This window comes from Lathyrus oleraceus, chromosome 2 (genome assembly GCF_024323335.1).
Source record: "Lathyrus oleraceus cultivar Zhongwan6 chromosome 2, CAAS_Psat_ZW6_1.0, whole genome shotgun sequence".
NCBI lineage: Eukaryota > Viridiplantae > Streptophyta > Magnoliopsida > Fabales > Fabaceae > Lathyrus > Lathyrus oleraceus.
In genome coordinates, this window is record NC_066580.1 from 439,987,781 (window position 1) to 439,994,266 (window position 6,486).

The window sequence follows — 6,486 nt, forward strand, 5'->3', positions numbered from 1 at the left end:
CTGTTGTACAGTCCCTACTTACGATCACAAACGAGCAAGCCCGTCAACGGAACTACCACCGTCAACATTCTGCGCTTATAGAAGCCACTCAGGGTTCCATTTTGGGTAACCTTCGAGAGGTGAGGACTGCTCAGGATGCCTTACAGGCCAGGATGGATCAGAGAGACCGTCGTCGCAGCCGATCCCGTCATCCACCTCAGGATGGCGAAGGCACCAGTGGTCAGCAGTAGGATGTCAGGTGACTCTCCCCTTATCTTATTTCGAAACATTGGGGACAATGTTCGATTTAAGTGTGGGAGGAGATTTTATCGCTTTCTATTTTTCTTTGTCGTTTTTAGTTAGATCGTTTATTTTTATTGCTTTTTAGTTGTTTACTTTGTTTCATTTTGCTTTTAGTCCGAGTGTTTTAGATAATGCATGAGTCTGACGAGTCACCAGTATAATGTATCTTTAGTACATTCTAATCTCCCCATTTCTTTAGCCCTACCAAAAAAATTTTTTTTGCAAAAGAAAACGGTGTTATTCTTAAAGTTTTTTGGGCTTTAAGACAGGTTTGAGTTGGGATGTGGTGACTTGGGAGAACTTCTTAAAACATCAGTATCATTTTAGCACCATAGACTTCATGAATATAGGAATCACTCGCGAAACCCCATATACCATGGCCTTAATCATCATTTCAGTATAGTCCTCAGTAGTTTATTCCAGCAGCCAGCTCCGGCCGAAGCAACCTCTACGTAGGGGACCGATGAACATAAGTGAATGATCCAGTGAAATAAATAAAAGAAAACAAAAAGGCAACTCCGGTATAGGTGACCCTCACAAAGTCATTTAAACCAAAAAGTTGTAAAAATTTGCTACAAAAGAAAAGAAAAAGAAAAACTCACCCGCTGTTAGTTGGTTCAGAGGTATCTGGCACTGAACTCGGTAGGGCGGATTACGATCCGATCCCCCACAACTGCAGTTGGGTCAAATAAAAGGGTTTACACAAATTTATGTGCCAGGAACCCCATGTTTGGATCATAATCACTAACAGGTCACTCTGCTATGAAACATGTATGGATAACGAGCTTAATGTGATTGCGCCTGAATGAAAAGGACACAAAAAGAGATGAAGAGGCAGGCCTAGGTATTGTGGGATAATATGGGTTGGTTAATATAGGAATGGAGTTTATGTCCGTAATTGCGGATAAGTGTCATCATGATACCCTTAGTTCACTCAGTTAGTACCTATCACTGCATCCCGACTTGAATTTAGAAGCCTTTCTAGCCCGAATCACTCGTTGACACCATTTTTTCTTTTATGAGCTTTTTAGTGATTTGCTTGAGGACAAGCAAGGGTTTAAGTGTGGGAGAATTTGATGACACTGAATTTCACCGTATTTTCGACTCCGATTTCGCATGCATTTTAGTAGTTTTATTGTTATTTTGTTATGTTATTACTATGTTTCTCTTTGTTTTCAGGTTTTCAGTCTAATCGGAACCCCGATCGAGAAAAGGAGTGAAAATGAGCTAAAAAGACTAAAATTCAGCATTTTGCACTTGTGGCTCCCACTGTGGCTGGCGCCATGGGTCCAGCCATGACGTGTCACAGCTCAACTTCCCTCAACTGCCACGTCTCCCACTACCTCCACTTGGGCGCCACAATTTGCCTTTATGGCGGGCGCCATGGTGTTGTGGCGGGCGCCACAAGAAGAAAGTTTTTCCCTCCCAATTTCAAACTGAAGGGCATCCTTGTCATTTCCATTATTTTCCTTGCCTATAAATACAGACTCGTTTTCATTTGTTTCATCATCCAAACTTAGAGCAAACTTAGTTTCACTTAGGCATATATTCAGTATTTTAAAAGTGGTAATCGCTTCACATTGGGGTGTTGCCACAATTGTTTAATCAAGTCTGTGATCGAGTCTGTAATCGAGTTTGGAGCACTTTGGAAGGAAGTTAATCCTGCCGCCATTTTCATTTTCGTTTCGCATTTTATTCAACCCTCCGATTGGAGCAGGTGTTTATTGCTTTACCTTTATCTACTTTATTTTCCCGCACTGTCTTTACTTTATTTATTTTCCGGCACTGTCTTTACTTTATTTATTTCTCGCACTCGCACTACTTTCATTTATTTCTCGCACTAGCACTACTTTCATTTATTTCTCGCACTCGCACTACTTTTATTTATTTCTCGCACTCGCACTACTTTCATTTATTTCTCGCACTCGCACTACTTTTGTTTATTTCTCGCACTCGCACTACTTTTATTTATTTCTCGCACTCGCACTACTTTTATTTATTTCTCGCACTCGCACTACTTTTATTTAAATTAAAATGCACCTTTACTTTACCATGTCTAACTAAGCCTATAAAGGTTAGAATGTAAGGATTGTAATTGAACCGATAATCCATACAATTGTTCGTAGAAACACTTAAGGGCTATTTTGACTTTCAACTCAAGTTTTCCTGCACTTAATTTCTGTTGGGTAAGATCGAAAGTCGTCCAACGTCTTTTTAAACTTAGTTGTTTTTAACTATTTCAAATACAGCGAAAGCGCTTTGTTTAGTTCATTAGGAGTTTTTAACTTAAGAAGAAAAGTGATTTTAAAACTATTTTCGGACGCGTTTATAAGTTTAGAGTCTGGTTCGTGAGAACCTCTTTTGGTTAAGAAATCCAAGTTAAAATACTTTTCAACTTAGTCAAGATACTATATTTCTTAAAAATAGGTTTACTACTCTAACGCAATGCGCGCCTTTTTATAAGTGACAATAAGAGGGTTTGATTAGGGAGTACAACTCGATTCTGAATACGCGAAAGCGACAGTTCCCGTTAAATTGGTTCTTTTCAAAGTAGGAAACACTGCCCATAAGTAATTCTATTAGCAAGTACTTGGATTATTAATTGATTATGTGAATTACATTCGAGCCTGTCTTTATTAATTGAACTTTATTCGATACTTCACTTTTCATTGCACACTCTTAAAACCCCTATTTCGTTTACCTTAGATAAACACCATAACAATAGATAACGATAGATTGACACTTGGTCTTTGTGGATTCGACAATCTTTTATATTACTCTGATGCGTTCGTATACTTGCGAAAAGCCACGCATCAGGATGCTCAAGTATCCAGTCCACTGAGAACTCAGAAATGTCCACCCCTTGGTTTGTCAGATCCTGCAAGTAGTGAGCCACCACTTCTGGAGGGTCAATCTTGGAGAAGAGGTAGAGACCGTTGGGAATCTTCCTCTGATCCTTGAGTGCTTCCCAGGAAGTGTCTTGAGTAGGTTTGGTTCTGACTTGCTCAATTACCCCCATACTCTTCAGATTCCGAGCATTCAGGGGTCTTCCAATGTCAACCGTGACATCCTCCATTAGATTGTTATGGATCAGGTGATCCACCAACCCACTCTCAATAAGTACATCCGAGATGAGTCTTCCTAGATGGATGTAGGTTTTGGGCTTCATATTATTTCTGGTATCTTTGACAGAGTCTCTGAGATACTTGAAGAGCAGCGCTAGCAGATTTAGTTTCAGCCCCTTGTGGATGCAGTAAAGGATGCACTTCTGATCTATGTTGATGTAGTCAGAAGAGTTTGATGCAGGACGATGATGAATGGTGCCCAGGAGGATCTTCAGCCAAACGCGGAGATTCTGATGAAGTTCTTTGTTCTTGGATTGTTTGCCCTCAGCGTTCTGTTGAAAGATGGGGGGGGGGGGGCTATTTCCTGGGACAAGTATTTTGCCCTAGGATTGATGTTGTAGATTCTTCTTCCTCCTGTCTTTTCCATATTCAGAAGGGAGGCTATTGATTTCTCAGTGATGACTATTTTGACTCCCAGAACGTGAGAGACAATATATTGATCATCTGAGTCTGCGAAATGTCAGAACTCCTTCACCAGATAAGTGTACACAGGGCCGTAGATTCTCTGAAAGTAGGTTTCCCACCCTTGCATTCTTAACTCCTCAATGAGGTCTACGTCATTTCTCTTCATATTCTAAAATGGTGTTTCAAGATAGATGTGAGGTTCACAGTCAAGAATGTGGGGTTCCCTGTAGATGGGGGTTGAGACAACGCCAGTAGTTGCAGTTGCTTGTTGAGTAGAAATGGGTGTTTGATCCGTTGAATCCATCTATTGTGAGTAGTTATAGACAGATTGTTGTTGAGCATCCATGTAGAATAATGTTGAAGGAGGTTTGAACAATGAAGAGCTTGTTGATGATGAAGAAAACCTTGATGAAGATGATGAAGAACTGAGAGAGAAAAAGGGTTTGTGTAGGGCGTGATTGTAAAGTGTGAGCTTGTGATGAGTGAAAAGTATATATACCCAAATAGATGCATGCAAAACGACGGTGTTAGAGGTAGTTTAGAGGTTATGAATTAAATGATGCACGCTATCCAAGTTTACACGCTTAGGGGAGAAATGATTGCAGCTCTTGATGGAGGTCTAATCCCCAAATCAGCACACTGCTCGAGGAGATTTCAAGAGTCTATCTCTTGATTTCTGCTAGACAGCTGTCTAGAAGATTCAAGGTCAGACGCATGATGCCCCACGTGTTGATCTATCTGATCTTCAGGAATACCAAAGGGTTAGGTCCTGAGGATTTCTGATTTAGATGACTCCTAACTGGTAGAAGTATCAAAGTCAGATCCAGATACCAGATGATTTAATTCAGAGTCTTATTTTGCTATTTCAGAGAAGCACATTTATTCTGGACAAATTTGAATTTGTAAAATTTTCAAAATAAAAGAGAATTTGTCTTCAGCGAGGGGTTTAGTAAAAATATCATCCCATTGATGGTCTGTATCAATAAATTTTAATGATATTACCCCTTTCTGAACATAGTCTCTGATAAAATGATGTTTTCTTTCTATGTGCTTAGCTCTGAAATGCAAGATAGGATTCTTACTTAAACAGATGGCAGCAGTATTATCACAGAAGATATGAACGTTACTCTCAAAGATCAGAAGGTCTTCTAGTTGATTTTTCATCCAGAGCATTTGAGTAGTGCAGAGTGATGCTGATATATATTATGCTTCTGGAGTAGACAGGGCGATGGTTGACTGTCTTTTGCTGGGCCATGATATGAGATTACTTCCCAAGAACTGACAGTTCCCAGATGTGCTTTTGCGTTCCATTCTGTCCCCTGCATAATCTGCATCACAATAACCAGAGAGCCTATACTCTGATGTTTTCTCATACATCAGGCCAAGGTTAGAGGTTCCTTTCAGATACCCGAGGATTCTTTTAACAACTGTTAAATGAGATTCCCTAGGATCTGATTGGAATCTGGCACAGAGACACACACTAAAAAGAATATCAGGGCGTGTGGACGTCAGATAGAGAAGAGAGCCTATCATACCACGATAGAGCTTCTGACAAACCTTCTGGCTAGTTTCTTCCTTCTCCAGAATGCAGGTTGGATGCATTGGTGTCTTAGCAGGTTTGCATTCATCCATTTCAAATTTCTTCAGAATGTCTTTATGTACTTACTTTGATATACGTAGGTAGCTTCTGAAGCTTGATTGATTTGAATTCCCAGAAAGAACTTTAGTTCTTGCATTAAGCTCATTTCAAATTCTGCCTGCATTAGCTCAGAGAACTCTTGACATACCGAGGGGTTAGCTGAACCAAAAGTAATGTCATCAACATATATCTGGCATATCATGAGATCATTTCTAATGTTTTTATAGAAGAGTGTAGAGTCAACATTTCCTCTAATAAAATCATGTTCTAGAAGAAAGTTACTTAATCTTTCATACCAAGCTCTAGGAGCTTGTTTTAGTCCATACAATGATTTCTTTAGTTTAAAAACGTGTTATGGACATTTAGAGTTTTCAAAACTTGGAGGTTGATTGACATATACTTCTTCTGATATATAACCATTAAAGAATGCACTCTTGATATCCATCTGATATAGTTTGATGGAATGATTTACAGCAAATGAAACAAGTAAGTGAATAGATTCTAACTTGGCGACTGGGGAAAAGGTTTCATTATAGTCAATTCCTTCTTGTTGACTGTAACCCTGTGCCACCAATCGCGCTTTGTTTCTGACTACTTCTCCATTTCCGTTCAGTTTGTTTCTGAACACCCATCTGGTTCCAATAATGTAAGTTCCTTTAGGCTTTGGGACGAGATCCTAGACGTCATTCTTTGAAAATTGATCTAGTTCTTCTTTAATAGCCAGAACCCAGTCATTGTCTTGAAGTGCCTCATCACAGGAAGTAGGCTCAACCAGAGATACTAGTCCTAAAGGAGTTTCTTCAGATACTTTAAATGTTGACCTAGTTCTGACAAGTTCATCCTTGTTTCCCAGAATCAAATCTTTAGAGATGTTGGGGCGACTTCTTGATCTTTCTTGGATTGTTGAGGATTCAGTTGCATCTGGACTTTGTTTGTCAGATTCTTCTGGTGCTTTAGTCTTTTCGTCAGAACCTGCAAGAGTGATCTCCAAATCTGCAAGTTTCTCAACTAGCTTTGAGTTTTCAGGGTCAAGCT